This window comes from Prionailurus bengalensis, chromosome A2, assembly GCF_016509475.1.
Source record: "Prionailurus bengalensis isolate Pbe53 chromosome A2, Fcat_Pben_1.1_paternal_pri, whole genome shotgun sequence".
In the NCBI taxonomy this organism is placed as follows: domain Eukaryota; kingdom Metazoa; phylum Chordata; class Mammalia; order Carnivora; family Felidae; genus Prionailurus; species Prionailurus bengalensis.
Genome location: NC_057348.1, coordinates 113,139,312 through 113,162,070, shown reverse-complemented (window position 1 = coordinate 113,162,070; position 22,759 = coordinate 113,139,312).

Genomic DNA, 22,759 nt, shown 5'->3' with positions numbered 1-22,759 from the left:
AGCTGTACTTTGGGGATAATGAACAGCACATGCATCTTGGAATTGTCGGGGAAATTATATGAGAAAACACAGTAAAAGTTCTTACACTAATATTCCAAACATACTAATGATGTGATAAATGTTAGCCATTTTAATTTTCTTAATTAGGAAACCAGGTTCAAGAAAAGGCAAACCGTAGGCTTTGTTGCCCAACGAGCCCCAGATGAAGGCTGGGACTGTACTGTTGTAGGCAGTGTTAAGAATTATTGATTTCCATGGGCTCTTTTCCTGAAGTTGCCATGTCTAACGCACAGTATTTTATTTTATTTATACTCCACTGTGCTCCAAAAAGGATTTCAGGAAGCTTACAGATGAACATAAAATACAACAAGTAACATGAGTTAAAGGCAGAATGAAAGAAGGGAGAAAAAACAAGAGTGAGAACAAAGTTGGGCTGGAGGTAAATAATATATTACTAGAAATTATGAGGCATGTGAAAGCTTAAGATGAAGCACTAAATCAAGAGAAGGTAGGGTAGGGATGTTATTTTAATTTTTGCTTCATCTCCTCCCCCCCTTTTGTTCAAGATGACTTAAATGATATTTTAATTTTTAAAAACCCAAACTATTTAAGTTACTTTCAGTATCAAATAATTCTGCACTTGTGGAGGAAGACTGATTTTCCATATTTTAGTTCATGAAGCTATATTTAACCTTATAAAAAGATGTACATATAAATTAGCGGGGATGAGGGGGCTTAATATTAAATAAGCACTTATGACCTGCTGGAGACCAGTCCAAGCTTTCACCCAAATAATTTTTTTTTTTGATACCACAACCCTAGGAAGTAACTGAATATCCATTTTATACATGAGACACCGAGAAGTGAAGTGATTCACTCAACTTACCATAATTATAAGGATGTAACTCAAACCTACATCCGTCTCTGATGCCTGAACTGCTATCATCATGCCAGGGTCCAATCTCCAAAAGAAAATACACACATTTGCCCAAACACATCAGGCAAACATTTAGTTCATTTTCCTATTGAGAGATTTTCCTGCTAAGCAGCATATATCATTACTTGTCTTTGTTTATGTAATTTGCCAAAATAGAAGAAAAATTTATGAGTGGTTGGAGAAAAAGTCTTAGCAGAGATATGCAAGGCTACAGGAATCACTCAGAAGTTCCAGATCGTCTTGCTCGTGTGTAAAAAAAACCTCTTACAAACAGATGTCAGAGAAGCTAACGGATGTTAAGTTTCAGGAGTAAATATGGTGGAATTAAAGAGAAGATCTTAAGAAATATACTTGGAGCCAAGTGGGAAATGAAGATGTTAAAGTTATTATGTTCATTTTATTCACATCTGAACACTAGGGAATGACTGTAAATGGAAGTATGAACATTTCTTCCTCCCACAGGCAACTTAGACTCAAAAAGCACAATGACAGAAAAATTAAAATTGAGATATCGCTAGTCATTCAATCTCATGACCCCAAAACCCCCTCAGTAAGATGGAAGATTGTCATTAATTTATTATTACACGGGTGCAGTTTGATTTAGCTTGTGAAATACCAGGTTTAATCATATTAACTCTAGTTAATTCGGTTCTCTGAATAGTCCATGAATTGTTAGTTTTTGTTTCTTTCATAGCTATAACTTTGCACATGACTTAATTTGTCTTGATCATACTGGTCCTCCCTTGACCCCCTATCCTGAAAAATTCTTTCTTCCTTTATTTTCTTTCTTTATTTATTCTTGAGAGAAACAGAAGGTGCAAGTGAGCAAGGGGCAGACAGAGAGAGAATCCCAGGAGGGGCAGAGTCAAAGAGAGAGGGAAGGAGAGAGAAAGAGAAAGAGAGAGAGAAAGAGAGAGAGAAGCAGGGCTCGCCTGAAGTGGGGCTCGTGTTCACCCCAAGTGGGGCTTGAACTCACCCGATGTGGGACACGAACTTATGAACTGTGAGATCATAACCTGAACTGGAGTCAGATGCTTAACAACTGAGTCACCCAGGCACCCTATCCTAAAAAAGTCCTATGCATCTTTTAACTCTTAGTTAAAACAAAACAAAACAAAAAAAATTGGCCACGCACAACACTCTTTATTACAGATTTCTGGGGTTTGGGTTAAAGCAAGAGTTGACAAACTATGAACAAATCCAGCTGGCTGCCTATTTTGGTAAATAAAAATTTATTGGGCCACAGACACACTCATTCGTTTGTGTATTGTCTGGGGCTGCTTTCGTGCTACATTGGCATTGTTGAGTGGCTGTGACAGGGAATGTCTGGAGCACAAAGCCTAAAATATTTATGATCTTGCCTTTAACCAATGTTTGCCAATCCTAGAGGTAAGAAGGGGGAGACTTCGTATTTTCACATGTTCAAGGACAAAACTAAACTAAAAATATGTGACGGAGGTGCTGTTTTCTTTCTGGTGTGCTTTTCTGTATTACATGACTTTCTCTAAAAAAATTTATATGTTTTTTGTTTTAGATTATTTTTAACATTTATTTATTTTTGAAAGACAGAGAGACACAGAGCATGAGCGGGGGGCAGGGGCAGAGAGAAAAGGAAACAGAATCTGAAGCAGGCTCCAGGCTCAGAGCTCAACGTGGGCTCGAACCCACGAACCATGAGATCATGACCTGAGCCTAAGTTGGATGCTTAACCTGTTGACTGAGCCACCCAAGCACTCCTCTGAAAAAATATTTTTAAAGATTTGACTCAAATGGCATTTTATCCGTGGAGCCTTCTGTTACAGTCTGCTGCCTATATGTTTCCATGGAAGTGCCAGACTTTTCTATATCAGTAGTTATCAAACTGCATAGCAATCATTGTTTCCGTATCTGTCTCTCAGACAAGCCCACGAACATCATAACGAGAGAGACATTGGGCTGACTGGTTTTTTTTTTTTTTTTTTTAAGGGCCTAACCCAGAACATGATGATTTTCTCAACAGGTAGCATGTTGAGAAAAATTCTTCTTTATCTTTATAGTTTACAGAGTAATTTCATAATGATTATTTTTTTATCCAAATGTCACCTAATCAGAGGCTTCCCTGAACATCCATAAGAAAATAGCAACTCATTACACTCAAAATGCTTTCTTCAATTTAATTATTTCTGTAACACATATAACTGCTTGACATCATAGATGTTTACATAGGGTCCTTCTCTCCCCACATACCTAGAATGTAGGCTTCCCATGAGAAAGTATTGGCCTCCACAGTTCATTGGTATATTACCAGTGCCTAGAACACCGCATGCAACAGAAACTTACTCGAGTTGAGCTATTCCTATCTTCATTTTACAGATAGTAAGGAAACCAATGGAAGTTTTTAAGTAGGATTTTTTTTGAATTACATATAATTGCCTTGTTTCTTTTTCCTTGGAAAATAAAGACTAGCTTACACATTTAAATTTTCATGTATAAATATACAAATATTTCTGAGAAAGATCATTTTTTGAGCTATGGCTTCTTTTCTAAAAAAAAATCTGTTTTTTGCATTTAATTATTATCCCTGGTTTTATTTATTTTTTATTTTTTGTGGTTTTAAGCAAAATTTTTACAGCTTTATTGAGGTCTGACACAACTGTAAGATACTGAAAGTGTAAAGGCATGATGATATGTATATGTATGTGTACATCGTACAAGGATTAACACCTCCATCATCCCTCATATTTACCTCTTTTGAAGAAGTTTGAATTGATTGCTTATAGTCACATTGACTGTAATTGTTGGATCACGGAATAATAAATGGGGAAACAAGAGAGAAGAAATAGCAAAAGAGGCAAAGACAGAAGAAATTAATTACATTATTTGAGGACCAAATGTGTCAGGATGAGCATCTGGCCAAAAGGACGGAATATGAAAACCATCTCTGTCTCAACAGTAAGCGTAGTGATAATAGTACCAGAAATACTGTTATTCACAGAGTATAAGCAGCTATTGAGTATCGAGTATAAGATGCTCATTTTATGTACCACTAAGAAATATTTCCAATTCAGCTATGATATGCCATTGGTTAGTTGATGCATCCCAATCTCAGAGTTTCCAAAATGGAAAAAAAAAAAAAATGTGTGTTAGGATCAAGGTCACGAAGATAAGCACTACTCTCTCCACCCCCTTGCCCTCCCCACAGCAACTATGATTTCTCAGTGGTCTACCTGCTTTCACAACTGCCCTGGGAGTTTTCAGTCCTTCCAACAATTTCTGCTTTACAGAAGAGGAAACTAAGTCTTGTAGCAGTTAAGTACTTTTCTTGAGAACACAGCACTAATCTGGGAGTTAGAGTCCACAACCATGTGATGGGAATCCAGTAAGGGGATTACCTCAGTGATATGTGCTGGCAACTAATTTAAAAAAAATTTATTCTTACGTATATCATGATTGTCTTGGTTCAATCTGTTTTAAAACATTATTACAGTATTGTCATACCCAAAATTAAATTTTGTGTTAAAAATTTTTTAATTAGATTAAAAAAACGTATTATCATATCAAAAATGAATAACCCCTTTATATATGATTTTCAATCAGATTTCAAGTCCTTGAGGTAAACATTTAAAAAATAACTTTGACATATAATTCATATGCCATAAAATCCATCTTTTTTTTTTTTAAGTTTTTAATGTTTATTTTTGGGAGAGAAAGAGAGAGAGAGAGAGAGAGAGAGAGAGAGCAAGTGAGCGTGAGGAGGTTAGGACACAGAATCTGAAGCAGGCTGTAGGCTCCGAGATGTCCGCACAGAGCCCTACGCGGGGCTTGAACCCACAAACTGAGCTGAAGTTGGACGCTTAACCAACTGAGCCACCGAGGTGCCCCTAAAATTCATCCTTTTGAAGTGTACAGTCCAATGACTTTTTTAGTATATTACAAAGTTGTGTCTATATCATGACTATCTAATTTCAGTACATTTTTATCAACCATAAAAGAAACACCCGAAAACCATTAGCAGTCACTCTCCATTTATCTACAAACTCTCCATTTATCTACAAACTTCCCAGTCCTAGGCAGCCATTTATCTTTGTTTATTTGTTTCTATGGATTTACTAGTTCTGGACATTTCACATAAAAGGAATCAAGCAATATCTAGACTTTTGTATCTGGCTCCTTTCACTTAGTATGTTTTCTTTCTTTATTTTCTTGAACTTGAAAATAGCTTTTATTTTGCATAGATGAAGAAATATCAACATGCTCATTTGAAACAGTGTCTGAGTGTTACAATATTTTACCAGCCAAAGCTGCAAATTCTGGCCTTTTTTTCTGGTGTTATAAATGACATTTGTAATTCAAATGTGTAACATGCATATGTGAATCTGGATTCCCAGAATTTCTTTGGATACACAAAATATTTTGTTGGATAGATTAGCAAACAACACTCTAGTTTACTTTGGCATTATATATTTTCTTTTTAAAATATATAGATTTTTCTTTTTTAAATTAGACAGTAATGACCCATTATTTTCATTGTATGCAAAAAATAATAGAGGAAAATGTTTTATTTTTATTTATTTTTGTTTTTTAAATTATTTATTTTTTAAATTTACATCCAAGTTAGTTAGCATATGGTGCAATAATGATTTCAGAGTAGAATCCAGTGATTCATCCCCTATATATAACACCAGTGCTCACCCCAAAGCACGTTTTCTTTTTAATGTTTATTTATTTATTTATGTATTTTAAATTTATTTTTCATTTTTTATTATTTTTGACAGAGAGAGAGAGAGAGAGATACTGAGAGCAAGCAGGGAAGGGGCAGAGAGAGAGGGAGACACAGAATTGGAAGCAGGCTCCAGGCTCTGAGCGCTCAGGACAGAGCCTGACGCGGTGCTGGAACTCACAGACCGCGAGATCATGACCTGAGCTATAGTCAGCCGGCCAACCGACTAAGCCACCCAGGCGCCCCTAATGTTTATTTGTTTTTGAGAGAGAGAGAACACACGAGTGGGGTAGGGGCAGAGAGGGAGACATAGAATCTGAGCAGGCTCTAAACTGTCAGCACAGAGCCCCATGTGGGGCTCAAACCCAGGAACCATGAGATCATGACCTGAGATGGTTAACCAACTGAGCCACCCAGGCATCCCTCACTTAGCATATTTTTAAGGCTCACCCACGTCATAACATATCTCAGTACTTCATTCCTTTCTGCGGCTGGATATTAGTCTATTGTATGGATTTACTACCCTTTATTTAACCCTTCATTCATCAATTGATGGACATTTGGTTTGTTTTGACTTTTCGGCTATTATGAATAATACTGCTATGAATATTTGTTTATGACTTTTGTGTGGAAGTATGTTCTCGATTCTTTTGGGTATATGTATAGACATGAAATTTATGGGTCACATGGTGACTCTATGTTTAACTTGCTGAAGAACTGCCAAACTGTTTTCTATAGTGACTGTACCATTTTATTCTCAGCTGCAACCATTTTATTCTCAACTGCAACGTATGAGGGTTCCAATTTCTCTACATCCTCGCCAACACTGGTTATTGTTTGTCTTTTTTATTATAGCCATCTTAGGGAGTGTGAAGGAATCTCAGTGTGATTCCATTAATTTTTTAAGTATCAGTTTCTAAGTCTGAGAAAAAAATATATCGTTGATCATCATGACCGTGATCTCTGAAAATTTGGCAAATTGTCTTTAAAGCCATATGTGTACCCATCACTTCTATACAATTCCTAGTGTTTAATCTGATGGACATTAACAACACTCCTGTGGAATGAACTGGTAGGAAAATCATCATCTCCAAGAGGTATGAGCTTAGGAAGGCCACCAGCCAAACATAAATCATCCTATTCATGGTTCAGTGCTTCACCATTATAGGGTCACTCTGCCCATGGATAAGGAAAAGACTCACTGAATTGCAACCTCCATTAGAATATCTAAATTTAACACAGAACCTGCACCTACAATATGCCTTTTTATGATCTGTCCCATTCGCTTTTAAAGCCAGGACAGTGACAATAAAAAGACTCTATATCATGTAAAATGACAAGTTTTATTTTTCATATTTGTTCCCCAAAGAGATAGCATTGCAAAGAAATAACATCTTGCTTAAAGCCAAAGTACTTCCATCATTTATGAACTCTTCATGGTGCTGGCAGAAAGGAAAATATTTCAGTTCTCAAAAATCAAGACACATTTAACTTTTAACACAGAGTCTTGTTATAAATTGTGTATGTACATGTGCATAGAGATCCATTTTATATCGGATACCTCAGCCATAAGAAATCATGGTGTACTGCTGTTTGTCAATCAGAATAAGACTGTGATGTTTATATAAGAAATTCCTTTTTTTATTTTTTTATTTTAGAGGGCAAACGAGAGAGAGCATGCACAAATGGGGGAGGGGAGCAATGGGGGAGAGAGAGAATCCTAAGCAGGCTCCACACTCAGTGCAGAACCTAACATTGGGCTGGATCCCATGACCCTGAGATTGTGACAAAATCAAGAGTCAGATGCTCAACCAACTGAGCCACCCAGGTGCCCTGAAGAAGTTCCTTTTTCGAAGAAACGATGATAAAAGCAAAAGGACAACAATACCAGCCCCCACAAAAACCCAAACCAGTTGAACCAAACACCCACATTCTAATCTTTCAAATATCCTTATATGAGTAATCTCTTTGATACCAAAAGAAAAGGGGATCTTTTAAGTTGTTAAGTTGTAATCCTGAAATGTGTCTTTTATCAATAAGGTATGACCAAATATTTTCCCCCCAAATCAATCTATTGTCATGTATATATACTGATTGAGCTTCTAGAACAGATTACTTGATGCTTTTTTGAATATCACCTGTATTAGTTCATTGCACATATATTGAGTACCTACTATGTGTAAGGCAGCAGGCAAGGCTATTCTTCTCTTGTTGGTCTGGCTACATTAGCAATGAGAACTTCCTTGCTTTCTAGAATGTTCTGATCAGGTAATTGTATTGCTCAATCCTTCACGCACTGTAAATCGTTTTTCAAAGGCCATTTCATAGATGAAGAACACCCTATCTAAAACTGAAAACTTCCCTCCAATTTCTCCAGCTTAAACCATTCTCCTTTGTCTTATTTTTCTTCAAAATACCTATTACCTTCTAATTTCATTTAATTTAGTTGTTCATCTCACTATGTGTTTTCCCCACTATAGTGTAAGCTTAATGGGGGCAGAGATTTTTGTCCCTTTTCTCCCCTCCTCCCCATTATTTTATTTCTAAGATCTGAATAACCCTTGGTACTTAGTGCTCAATAAATAGTTCTTGAATAAACGAATGAAAATGGCCACTATCTACTTGGTTTTTGACAAAGATGTCTTTGTCTTTGTTTTTGTTTTGTTATAGCACACATATATTAATATTAGCCCTTTCTCAACTTTGATTTTGATTTTGGATAAACTCATACTTTTTCATTTTTCCATCGCTTACTTGAGTTTTGTTCTAGAACACTTCTCTTCTCATTCTGATTGTTCTCCTTTGTTATCTAAGGTGCTTGCTTGTGTTCACCATGTTGGTGAGGTTCAGAGCTAAACCCTCTCCATTACATCCTGTACTCCACTGCCTATAGGTCTTCTCTACTTTGAGCACCTCAAAGTGAACATGTCCCAAACAGAAATTATCACCTCCCCGAACACCTTCTGTGGACTTATAAGATCCATCTTCATTGATAACATCATTAACACCCAGTCTCCTAAGCTAGCAAAGTCTGAATTCTCAGTTCCTCTTTCTCATCTGATGAATGTGACCTCTTCAACATCTTTGACCCCAATTTCCCCATATTCACACTGTCGCTAGCTTAGCCCAGGCCCTTACCCTTCTGCCCCAAGGCAACTGCAAACTTCTCTAAGACAGGAAATCTCAGGGACTTACCACACCTACAGCTTTACTCAGCGAAGAGAGGATTAGGTCTTTCCAGGGCAAGTTACAAAGTCTTGTGCAGCATTGAGGGGCAGGGGTGGTGAAAGCTGTATTGCTACATGATCCTATGATTAGAAAAAGCTGAACATAATCACATGTGGGCTCCCCACAGAGGGGTGGGGGTGCAGTCATCTCTGAGATGGCTAGTGAAGACAAGAATGGCAAGCTCTGACTTGGGGACCTGGCCTGGCTGGGTCTCTGTGTGGTTAGCAGCTGACCTGGCATTTAGAGCAAGGCCATGGTGTTCTCAGAATCTCCCAGAATTCTACTATCTGGTAGGTTCACTCTTTGACTGTGAGAAAGTTAACACCAAAAAAAAAAAACCCATGCATACACACACACACACCCCTCAGAAAACAAAAAAACTAACTTTAGAATCTTATCTAAGTACAGAGGAAAACAAGGTTACTATGTAAACCACAAAACGCCACATGTCACCTTTCCTAGTTCATATGAGCAACCACTGCTTCCATACCAATTACAGCTCTAGCCTCATTCTAGTCTTCCCTTATCCTAGATATGATTTAAGATACCCAATAAGAGAATTACCTCCTCTTCCAGAGAGCATCCGATCCGGCACAAAGCCCTGCTTCCTTGAGCCCTCTCGCAAATCACCTAACACCAGCTCAAATCGCATAAAAAGTCCCCTCCGATGTGGTCTTACTGAGATGGCTCTAAGATCTCCATGATATGCATTCTCCCCTGTTGCAAGGAACAGCTGCCCCAGCTGGCCCAGCTCTAGTTTTGTTCTTGGTAGTCTCTGCAGGGCATGGACTCTGGCATGGGAACTCCACTCCATATTTAACTGAACCAATCAAGCTGTTTCTTTTAAGCAATATTAGAGGCTGAGTAGGCAAAGAGAAGATGGGCGACTCAATGCTGGAAGCCTAAGAAATACAATCATAGCGCACAATAAAGGCCTCTTTTTCTGAGGGAATAAACATGAAGCTGTGTTTAAAGTCAATGGAACTATGTGCTAGTAGTAAAACTGATTTTCATCACAGTTTAAGGTATAATTTTTTTCAACTGAAATATTTTGCATTACAGACCAGGAAATTCCCCCCTTCTTAGTCTTAAATTCTGTACTTTTTCCAAGAGACGGACATGGGTATTCTTGGCTTCCACTTAAGAGAACGGAACTCTCATAGTGGTTTATGAGTCTTGCCCAGCCTTGGCGATGATAACGAGCAAACAGAAAAATGGAATTTTAAGGCCACCAACTTATTTCTGAAGCCAATAGCCCTTATGTTTGTTCTGCTTAAACCTCCATGTCCACTTTACCAGAATGTATTACCTTGAGACTCCTCCCTGCAAAGGATTTGGATACTGTCATGTTCTCAGCAAATGTACGAGAATGCCACCAACAATTTGTGGGAAAACTTATGTTTTACTTTACTGACAGTCAGAAAGAAATAGCAGCAGTGCTTAAATAATAATAGTGTACCAAATGTGAAGTTTACTTCTCTTTGTCAGATCTCTGTTGTGTCTAGTGGTAGGCTAGCCACAGATATGGTCTGGGGTCTCCCTCATGAGATCAAGCTCAGTCAAGTCCAGTTATTCTAGAAAAACAGCACAATGAACCCCTTAGTGGAGAAACAAAAACCACATAAATACCAACTGAAACATTATTTTGTCTAAGTGTGCAGCTTCCTAGAGGTTCAGGTGGTAATATGTGACATTTAGGCCTGATAATATAGAGATTGTGGGATGAAAATGTGAGAAGACAGGTCTTAATATTACAGACACCCTGGACACCCTGAGAAGATATATGATACTTGTGTAGGAAGAGGTAAGAAATAAACTCCCATTAAATGTTGTTTAATGGCAATGGCTCTGTCTTCATAGCATCATTCATGGATTCACTAGCAAAATTGCAGGGTTCTGGCAATTTATGAATGGAAAAATTACCTGAGCGGAGAAAACTGCGGCTATAGTCAGAGAAACACCTTAGGACAAGGGTTTCTGAAGCTGGTTGAATTTCAGATTCCCTGAGGAGCCTTAAAATCAATCAATTAATTTAATAAATATATTGTGGCAGGTTGAATTATGGCCCCCCAAAGACATCCACTTCCTAATCTACAAACATGTGATTATGTTACTTTAGGGACTTTGCAGATGTGACTTAATTAAGGATCTTGAGATGGAGAGATTATCCTGGATTACCTGATAGACCCAATGTAATCACAATGTCTTTATCAGAGTAAGGCAGGAAGCAGAGTCAGAAAAGGAGATGAAACTGAAGCAGAGGTCTGACTGATGTGGGGTCATGAGCCGAGGAATGTGGGTAGCTTCTAGAAGCTGGAAAAGGCAAGCGAATGGATTCCTCCCTAGGACTTCCAGAAAAGTCCTACCTACTCATTTAGACTTCTGATCTCCAGAATTATAAGAACTTGAATTTGTTTTGCTCTATGTCACTAAATTTGTGATTTATTACAGAAACACTAGAGAATTAATAGATACACTTTACTATATTCCATGTGGTAAGTCACTAAGGTAACAGGTGTTTATCAACACAAAGTTATAAAATAAAGATACAAAGAAAAAAAATCTCCTTCCCCCTCCCTTCGACACCTCCCCAGATCTCATCTCCTGAGCTGCCCGAGTTTTCTACAGACACCCAGTGACTAGTGCTGGTATTTCTAACTCTTTAGTTAACTACTTTTTAAGTTACAGCAGTTAAGTATTAGGTATTAAGGTTTTTAAATTATCTTACATTGCCTTGCTACCATGCTCTCTCACTGAAAAGGGCAGATTGCACAAATGGCCACAAATCACTCCCCTCTCGTTATCCAGGCCCCTTTGAAAAGTGATTTGCAGTAGTTTCCATTAGGAAGTGGATTTTACTTCCCATATGAACTCTGGGCTTGGCCAGGTGACTTGGTGTGGCCAATGGGACAACAGCAAACACAGCTCAAGCAGAGGCTGTTGGGAATTTTACCATTATTGGGAACTAGGCCAAGCCTCACCAACCCAGAATGGAACAAATTGCCACCCAACTCACAGAATCATGATAAATAATAACTGTGGATTGAAGCCGCTAAGCTTCCATATAATTTATTATAAAATAAAAAATAACTGATCCATTAACTAAAGCTTTCGACACCTTTTCAGGTGCCAAAAGAATTTGATTTCTCTCTCTGGGTCTGAATTTCTGAATGGAATGATGTACAGATAAAATCTCTAGCAAGCTGAGGCACCCTATGGTTCAGTTTCAAAAAGCAGTCACATTCAAAGATACAGTGGTAAAACAAACAAGCAAATAAACAGGTTGATAAAGTTAAAAGCAACTAAAATATTTTCTGAAGGTCCTTGAGAGAACGCCAAAGGGGAATACACTCATAATGCATTTCAAAACTTAAGATCTTTTGCGCCAGGTTTTTTTCTTCCTCCGTATTTCCCACATAAGTCAACTGTCCCCAAATCCAAAGCTCCCTCTTCTCTATTCGAAGGTGTCCAAAATCTTCTTCGCATCATGTCCATGCCCCTCACTGGTTGAGTCCATTTCTCCTGCCTCTTCTTTCTAGAGTAATTCCCTGCCTTTTCTAATATAGATTAGCAAGCTGGCAAGCACTCATCTGATTTTGAACTTGTCCATTACTTCATGTCAACTGCATCAAGAATGAAGTTGGAAGGATGGAATAATTGGTAGGAAAGCGGTTATGGCAGTGGGGGCGGGGTGGGCAGAAGCCACGGAAATGTCTGTGAAGAGCCGTATACTAATACTATTTCTGCCTCTGTCTCACAAGAACCTGTGGTAAATAAAGACGCTGGCACAATTTACAGTTCAGTTTGAATGAAGTGACTGAGAAGATTATGGCAAATTAATTAAAAAGCTTTCTGAAAAATAAAAGCAAAAATATAGAATGAACATTTCAGAGGATCTCAGCTGAACATGGAAACTTGGCGATCGTGGGTGACAGATTAAAATGAGCCATAAATCTTGATGTTGATAGAGAAACATGTTTATTATTATCAAACATGTTTTGTTATAAATTTTAAGGAACTGGGGCAACTAACTGGGTGGCTCAGTCTATTGAGAATCCCACTTGGGCTCAGGGCCTGATCTCATGGTTTGTGAGTTTGAGCCCTGCATTGGCTCTGTGCTCACAATGTAGAGCATGCTTGGGGTTCTCTCTCTCTCTCTCTCTCTCCCTGTTCCTCCCCCACTTGCACTCTGTCTCTCACAATAAACTTAAAAAAAATTAATAAAAAAAGGAAATTTAAGGAACTGTGCTAGAAGAACAGAGTAATAGATATAATTTCTAAGCCACTGGAGTAGGAAAAAATCTAAGACAGTTCAATCAGTCCAGAGCAAAACAAGTACTATTTCAATTAAAACAATATTAATCTTATAAGCCAATTTGGGATGCACTGGTATCTTTATAGTTTTCAGGCTTTCATGCAGGCAAATCTTTCAATATCTCCCCCAAAAAGCTTGTAGTTTCTTCCTTGTAATTGTTGCACATTTTCTTTTACATTTATTCTAGGTGTATTATTATACATTGCCATAAATAAGAACATAACCGTAGCTTTTGTTATTTTTAGCATTTTTATATTTATTTAAAATAGTAAATTTTCACATTTTACCAACACTTGAGTGAAATTCTTAATGATTCTAAGAGATTTTCACTGATTCTAAGAGATTTATTCAAAAATAAATAAATGTTTAAAAAATTTTTTAAAAATAATAATTCCTCTTCCTCCACTAGTTATGTCTTTTTTTTATTTTTAAGTTTTTTTTTTTTAACATTTATTTATTTTTTTTTTTGAGACAGAGAGAGACAGAGCATGAACGGGGGAGGGTCAGAGAGAGGGAGACACAGACTCTGAAACAGGCTCCAGGCTCTGAGCTGTCAGCATAGAGCCCAACGTGGGGCTCGAACCCACGGACCGTGAGATCAGGACCTGAGCCGAAGCCGGACGCTTAACCGACTGAGCCACCCAGGCGCTCCTAAGTTATTTATTTATTTTTTTAAATTTACGTCCAAATTAGTTAGCATATAGTGCAACAATGATTTCAGGAGTAGATTCCTTAGGCCCCTTCCCCATTTAGCCCATCACCCCTCCCACAACGCTTCCAGTAATCCTCAGTTTTTTCTCTATATTTATGAGTCTCTTCTGTTTTGTCCCCCTCCCTGTTTTTCTATTATTTTTGTTTCCCTTCCCTTATGTTCATCTGTTTTGTCTCTTAAAGTCCTCATATGAATGAAGTCGTATGATTTTTGTCTTGCTCTGACTAATGTCACTTAGCGTAATACCCTCTGGTTCTATCCACGTGGTTGCAAATGGCAAGATTTCATTCTTTTTGATTGTCGAGTAATACTCCATTGTATACATATACCACATCTTCTTTATCCATTCATCCCTCGATGGACATTTGGGCTCTTTCCATACTTTGGCTATTGTCGATCGTGCTGTTATAAACATGGGGGTGCACCTGTCCCTTTGAAACAGCACACCTGTATCCCTTGGATAAACACTTAGTAGTGCAATTGCTGGGTCGTAGGGTAGTTCTATTTTAGTTTTTTGAGGAACCTCCATACTGTTTACCAGAGTGGCTGCACTGGCTTGCATTCCCATATTCCCATATGTCTCTTATTTCTAATTCATATCTTATGAATTTGCCAGAATATTCAGAAGAATGTTATATAGTATTTGAGATGGGACATCCTTTACTTTTCTTGTTTGAAAAATTTAATGGAAATGCCTTTGGTGTTTCATCATCAAACATGATGCTGGTTCTTGGCTAAAGAGAGAAACTACTTATTCAAATTGAGGAATTATCTTTGGTCAAAATTTAAAATAATTTTTATAAAATTAATAAATACTGAAAAATTAATGAGTATTGAGTAATAAGTGTTTAACTTACAACTATTCTTTAAAGCAACTGGAAGAGACTGAAACATATTTTTAATATAACTTGAGTGTGTCCAATTAAATTAAAATCTTTCACCAGTAGTGCACAATAGGTAGGAAATTTCTCCACCATATGTAGGAAATTTATAATGAACAGTAGTGTGAAAGTACAACAGGAACTTTGCATTCTTGCTCTTTTTCTCTTCATTTAAGCGTAATAACTCAAGTGCATGCCTTTGAATATTATGCTTATTCAATTATTTTTGAGTTTCTGTCACAAATATTTTTTCCCCCTGTAGGTTATAATACATCAAATTTGATTAATGCAGAAAGCTCTGACAGATATTTTAGTGAGTTAATTTGTACCTCTTAAATGTTTGAAATTTATATAGTTAGTTGACATCCTGGCAAGGGCAATAAAATACTGAGAAATAGAAATACAAGCTTGTTCTTAGTCAACGTATGTTTTTTGTATCAGCACCATAAAATTCCACACTTATGAATTTTGTTCTTATGCTATAATCTTACTGGAAGTAACAAATTGTTGTTATACGGATGTCTCCGAGTTAAAAGTAGCAACCTAAAGACCTAGTTTTGTTTGGTTTGCTTAGCTTTTCTGGTTTCACCTCTAGAAAAGATCCTTAAAACAAATCTCTGTTTCAGTATCTCCATTTGAAGATTTGCCTCTAATCAGTTTTGTGGAAAATGTGCAGATTCTCTCTACTTTTTAATTCATTGATTCATAGCACTTATCCAACACCTACTATGTGCTCTAAATGGTTGTGATAATTCATGAATAAAACAGAGATCCCCTTTCTAGAGAAGTGTACATGCCTGCAGACATTAAACAGGGAATATACACGTGAATTATGTGGTATGTTAGATTCGATATGTTAAATGATAAGGCATTGGGGGCAGAGAGGAAGCATAGAGTACAGTATAAGAAAAAGTCCTCAGTATAGCCGTCTCTGGGGTGGGGTTTGAGGAAAGACTTGACAATGGCAGGGAGTTAGCCATTCCCTTTTTAAGGGAAAAAGGGCTCCAGAAAGAGAGAAGAAGTCAAGTCAATATCCTAAGCCAATGTCCTGAGGCAGAATTATGCTGGCTTGATGGGGAAACAGCCAAGAGACCACTAGAGCTGAAATAGAGTGAGCGAAGGGAAGACTAGAAGAATCCAGAAAGGTACTGAAGGGTGATTTAGAATCACTGTAAGGATTCTGGCTTTCGCGGTGGCCATAGGAGGGCTTTGGGCAGAAGCTTGACATCATTTAACTTAGATTTGTCAACGATTCTGTTTGCAGTGCTGAGTGGCCTGTAGGGGGCAAGGGCAGATGCAGTGAGATCTGTTAAAAGTCATTTTAGAATAATAAAAAAAAAATACTTTAGTATCTAATCCACAGGTGATGGTGCTTCTGACCTGGGTGGCAGGGCAAGTGGGAAAAAGTGGTCAGATTCTGGGTTTACTTTGAATGTAGAGTCAACAGGATTTCCTAACCTACTGGATGAGGGTTTTCAGAAAGAAGAGTCAAGGATTCCAAAGGTTTTGCCTGAGCAGATGGAAGGATGGAGGTGGCACCAGCCAAAATGGGGAAGGCTGCCCGTGGAGCAGGTTTGCACAGAGGAGTGGAAATCACGAGTTCAGCGTGGGACTTGCTGAGCTCAAAGTTTCCATGAGACATTTAAGTAGAGATGCCAAGTAAAGGATTGGATATATGTGCATCTAGGGCTAGATTTGTAAACTTGTAGTCATCAGCACTTAGAAGATATTCAAAACCTTGTTTCAAATCTTAATGCTATATACTGGATGATGCACAGAATAACATTCACTTAACAGATGCAGAAATTGTGGCACAAAGTAAAAAGTCTGAAAATGCCTAAGCTAACTAGATCCAGGATTCTTCTCTGGCAGGGACAGAGAACACACTTACTTACTGGACTACATTGTGTGTGTGGTCTATGAATTGCCTTATGGTCTAATATTAAAGCAAACATTATAATCAAACATTGTAATCAATACAAATTCGTTAAAATAAAACTCTACCCACAATCCCACCCAGAAATCTCCACTATCTCCATTTTTCACGTTGTCCTTTAGATCTTGTCCATTTATTACAAAGTTACAATTTTAAACCAATATGTTCATGTAACACTGTACAACGTTTTCTACATTATCTTTTAATTTCCTAATTGTTACTTTGATTGCTGCATATTCTGTTGAGTACGCATATTCTGTTGAGATATACCATCATCTCCTTACCTCCAAGCAATATACAAACTTGGCTAAAGTGTGTTCTTACGATTATGCAAGAATGACAAATCAGGCTTACGGGGGAAAGACTGAAAGGAAATGTACCAAAGGTATTAGTCCTCCTTGCTGTCAGCCCAGATTCAACATCCTCCAGGAAGTTTTCCTTGGCACTTTAACTGGGTTGAATGCCCTTCCTATTAGCGTCCAGTGCCTCCTACTTCCTGCCACGTTGTAGCGGTGGCCTTTGGGGCTGTCGCCCTCACGCACTGCCAGCTCCATGAGTGAAATGACTGCTGTGTGTTTGTTCATCATTTTGTACCTGCTGCTCAGTAAATCTCTACACCATCACATATGCATAAAAGAATGAACATTGGATGCTACGCTATGAATGGATGGGAGAACAATCAACATCTCAAAATTTGTGCTCCAGTTTCTCAAATTGCCTTTACCATACACATTTTATGTTTCAAATGGTTCATACGTGAGTAGAAATATGCAAAAGACAAGTCAGAAGAACTGAAAATCTTAAAGAGATACTTTTCTTTTTCGTTTCTAAAACACAAATAGTATCTGAGGAGCACCAGCAGTGAGTAGAGTATACTATTTCTAGTTTTCTGCTCTGCTGGGACCTTACTTCCTGGCCCTCTTGTGGTGGGGTAGGATAAAGCCATGTTGTTTATTCTTCCAAAGGAGATGTAAAAAGTAACACATCACTTCCAGATTAGAGTATTGCTGGTGTGAGCCCCTGCAGAGCTTGCTTCCCTTGGGACAGTGTCCAGAATGTTCTAGATTGTGGCTTTTCTGTCAGCCAGGTCCCAGGGTGAGAACCACATGAAGGAAAATTCCTAGTCAACTGGAGATGGACATGTTCTACAAGTAAGGAACGAACCTTTGTCATGTGAAGTCACTGAGATTTGGGGATTGCCTGTTATTAAATTACAGCTTAGTCTATCCTGATTGATACTCTGTGAGACAAACTTGGGTTCATCATACCTTAAAGAGAGACAGCCCTTGAGCTCTAAAACTTGAAAACAGCACAGGGAAATTAACTATCTCTCTAAAGACAGAACAAAATTTAAATGCTGAGATAACAAGAGGAAGTACTTCTACTTAGCAACCACAGTACCTACTTGGAAAACCTTACAGCCATCTCTCCTGTGGCTTTTACTCAGGGCTAGTTAGACCGACAGTTTTGCTTAATAGGTTAGTAACTGGATGCAGTTCTTAAATGTAACACTGGGGCCTTCTGGACTTTTCCTACGTTAAGTCCAGAAGTTGCAGTATTGACAAAAATAGAACATGGCCCATCAGATTACCTCAGCATTTTTTTCAGCCCTAAATGCCAGTAGCTAGATTGATACTCATCACTTTCTGAAGTACAGGCAGTAAAAATGAGAGTTATAAATGTCAGTTTTGATGTGTGTTTTACTACCTCTGATGGTTCCCAGGGGAGGAAACCAGCAGGCTCTTAATATGGAAGTTCCTTACCTTACCTGAGGCCCTATAAGGACCTGCATTAATTAGTAGCTTTTGGAGAATTTTTAGGGGAGAGCAGCTACAAGATCATGGTGAAGTTCCAGGCTTAGTGTCAAAAGAGCTGGGTCCGAGCATCAGCTCTGTCCCTCTGACTTACGATACCAGAGGAACCAACTTCGAGGACTTTGGCAAATATCTTAACCTGTAACGTCTCATTGATAAAATGTCAGATTATGAGGATTCTTGTGAAAAGTTCATGAGATAAGGCATATGAGAACTTAGAGCTATCTAGGCTCAGAAAGATTAACTTCTTCACTCCTCAGATTTGTTCTATCGATCCTGTCCCTGACCGAGATGGGCAGCTGTCAGAGATGCGTTCAGAGACAGCTCAAGGCTAAATTCATTGTTTAAAATCCCAAAGGATGAGTATTCAGGAGTGGCCATTTTGGGTGTTGGCTCAGGGGTCTCTCCTATAAATAAATGGAAAGAGTCTATCATGTAATTGGCCATTGGTATTCAGGGCCCAGCCTCACAACATGAACTCTGGTGATTTCTATCATTCTGGGCATTTTGGGTAAATTCTCATCAGCACATTTGGTCTCTGAGAGAAAGTGGCCCACAGCCTTCCGGGTCTTACTGCTTGGCACCTGCGGATAATACAGAGTCCTTCTCACAACAGAGCCCTTCTGCAGCACGAATGCTCAGAAGCACGGTGCTGATGTTTTAGCTGAGATTCCTGGCTCTACCTGACAACGGTGTGCCTGAGGAATCGTCATTCAGCTCTCATCTTAAGTTCTGACATTCACTGAGCTAGGCCAACTTGTAGTGGAGACTTACATTTGAAACAGAATTCATTTCAAAGAACTGACTTGGAACTAGCCTCTTAGTAGTGGCTCCAATCAAGCAGTTCCCAAGCATAGGTGATGAGTATAGGTCTTGAGAATGTACTTCAGATCTTCATAATTTAGTATTTTTAGATACTCTGTGAGATTATCTAAGAAGAGAAATGATAGGAAAGAGATTTGTATTTTATTTCATTCACCGCCATAACTCTTGTCCTCAGACTTCATTGGGTTCAGTGACAAAAACATCTCTCCAAGAAATTTTTGTTTAGTCTTCTTTTACATTTGCTTCACCTAAAAATCCCTATTCAAATACATTCAAGAAGAGGATTTATTTCAGGTTTCCTTCATGCGTGTGGGTCAAGGTAAGGAGAATATAATTTGGAATTCTCAAAGTGCTTCGATACAAAAGTCTAGCACTTAAAAGAGAGTTTGCTTTTTTTAACAATGGAGTATACACTATTTTCTCTCTCTTTGACTTTGAGGTCCCCAGTCAATTCAGGGAGCATTTTCTTCCCACATTTGTTGAACACTTACTACTTGTTAGGTACTTCGCATATGCCATCATATTCAAGACTCAACAGCTCCGGGAGGTAGGTACTTTATCCTCATTCTACTGGCAAAAAAGTAGACCAGGGAGATTAGTGTCTAGAGTCATTTAGTTGGTAAATAGCATAGTCTAGGTTTGAACTCTGGGTATCTCACACCTGAGTTGGAGTTACTGTCTCTCAGTGGCAGTGATAAAAGATAGATTTGCAAGTCCTGAGAAATGGATTTGAGTCATTTTTCAGGAATGAATGGAGAGGAGAAAAGGAGTTCTCAGAAGGCAGTGGGATAAAAAACCTTGGGAATGGTTTGAGGCATCCTTGTGCACATCAGAGGACACAAGGAACTGATTTGGATACTGGAATTACCCTCTATGGAAATTCTTCTTTCCAGAAACGTGGAATTGCCCACCAATGGGGAACGGTTAAATGAAGGCTGGTTTATTCATACAGCAGAATCCTTTATAGCCCTTAACAAGCCAGAAGATCAATATATAATGTCTGTGTGCCATCCAGTAGTCTCTTTCCTCTCCTACCAAAAGGGGAAAAATAATCATACCTAAGTGTTAGGGATATTGTGAGAATTAATACAGTAACTCCTGTAAAATGTTTCAAAGTGTGCCCAGCACATGGTAAGCACTCAGGAGCAGGTAGCTTTTAGTATATACATGACATGAAAAGATGTCCATAATATTTGACCTATAAAGAGGAGAGGCTAGGGGTGCCTTGGGTGGCTCAGTCGGTTGGGCCTCCAACTTCAGCTCAGGTCATGATCTCGCAGTTTGTGAGATCGAGCCTGGCGTTGGGCTCTGTGCTGACAGCTCAGTGCCTGGAGCCTGCTTCAGATTCTGTGTCTCCCTACCTCTCTGACCCTCCCCAGCTCACACTCTGTCTCTTTCTCTCTAATAAATAAATAAACTTTAAAAAAATTTTTAAAAAAAGAGGAGAGGCTATGAAACAGTGTGTCCAATGTAATTCTATTTTTGTAAATACATACATGTGTGTATGAAATATGTGAAAGCATACACACCATAATACTAAGAGTGTTAATCTCTAATCTCTGTGATTGTGAGAGTATTATTTTCTTACAAATATAGTATATAAGTATATATATATGTATAAGTATATAAATATATATGCATATATATATACATATATATATGAGTATATAAATATATATAGTGAGCCCCTTTGTCTATTTCACTCTCCCCTCACCCTAGGTGATTTTTATAATCAGAAAAAAAGTTGGTTTCCATTTTGGTAAAAAATAAAACAAAAATAAACAACCCTCTGGGAGAAAAAAACGATACCCTATGATTCCAGTTTCATCTCTGGCTTCCGAGTTCGAAGTCAAGTTAGTGAAGACACAGATGACAAGACATAAGTCTCAGTTCTGTCATCTTAGCCAAGTCATTTAACCTGGGTCTCAGGTCCTTGTAGGATTATTGTAGAAAAAGAAATGAGCGAATATGTGAAAGCACCTCAGCCCGCACCAGGGGCTATCACTCATTGTTTCTTTTGCAGGCTTTAGAAGGAGCATTTTGTTTGTAGGGTTTACAACCATGACAACCAGAGTTTTGCAAATAATAATAACAACAATAATGAGAAAATCCTGTCCAAACCTCAATGGCTCTTCATTATGTTACACAAACTGCACGTGCAAGAATCTCAGTATTTAAAAAATCCTCTTCTAAATGAATATTATCTCCATCTACTGAGATGACTACAGGACATTGAGTGCCTACACCCATGGCGTCTTTATGAGGAAATGAACCACGGATTCTCCACACCCCACTCATGTGTTCCAAAGTCTCCTCTGTACCATTTACAATATGTATCATTCAGCACACTATTCACCATTAAAACCACAGGACACAGATTTGGAATAGGAATGTAGGACAGAAGTAGCCAAGAAAATGGTCTCTTTCTCCTTGTTTCTCTCTCTGTGCAAGAGCTTGTTCCAAAGTCTCTATTGATTATAAGATTTTAATGCCCCAAGACATCTCAAAAAAATAAATCTTCCTTTATAACCAAACATAAATGTCACAATGGAAAAAATGAGTGTGAGAGTGTACAGACGGGCAAAAGTTCAAATTGTTAGTCCTTTGGTGGTTTTAACTCAAAATGATTAAAGCCTTAGGCTTCTCAATCTTGAGTCGTGACTTTTATTTTGGTCAACTCCTACATGCAAAAAGTAATATAATTTAGATAGATATTTTATTTAAAATTCAACTATAGCAATAAATTTATCTATTTCAAATCTGCTAGGCTAAAAGCTGACTGCCCTCTGGTGGGCTGTTACTAAAATATTTAGCACCTCTTCAACTGAATTGCTTTATTTGATACCGCACAGTGCCACAGGATCATTTGACCATTTAGTTCATCAAATAAAAACATTAATTGGGCACAGGAGAAAACTTTAAAAAGTTAAAGACACTTTATTCATATAGAAGCATATGATAACTTGAGTTGAGCTAATTTCTAATTTTTAAATAGGTTTTAAGTGCCAATTGATTTCAGTTTCAAGCTTCCATTAAAGTGGTGGGAGCAAAGCACACAATTTTTGCAATTCCATTTTCATTTGTGGCATATCCGCCTTTGCGTGCGTATACTGTTTTTCAGCTGTTAAGCAATGGAAAAAATAAAGTGTTTACCACACGTGGGTTCTGTTTCCTGTTGCTGCTTAAGTGTAATTTTACTGTTTGAAAGAAAAAAGGGATAGAAATGAGATAATTGTATTCTTGACCAAAAAAAAAAAAAAAAAAAAGATTATATTGGTTCAGGAAAAAAAAAAGGGCTAAAAATACCACATCAATGAATAAGAGCTAGGATGGTTATAAACAGAAAAGCATATTTAGGGAGTATTGATAAGACATTTTGGAATTAAAAAAAAAATTCCAATGCTTTCAATCT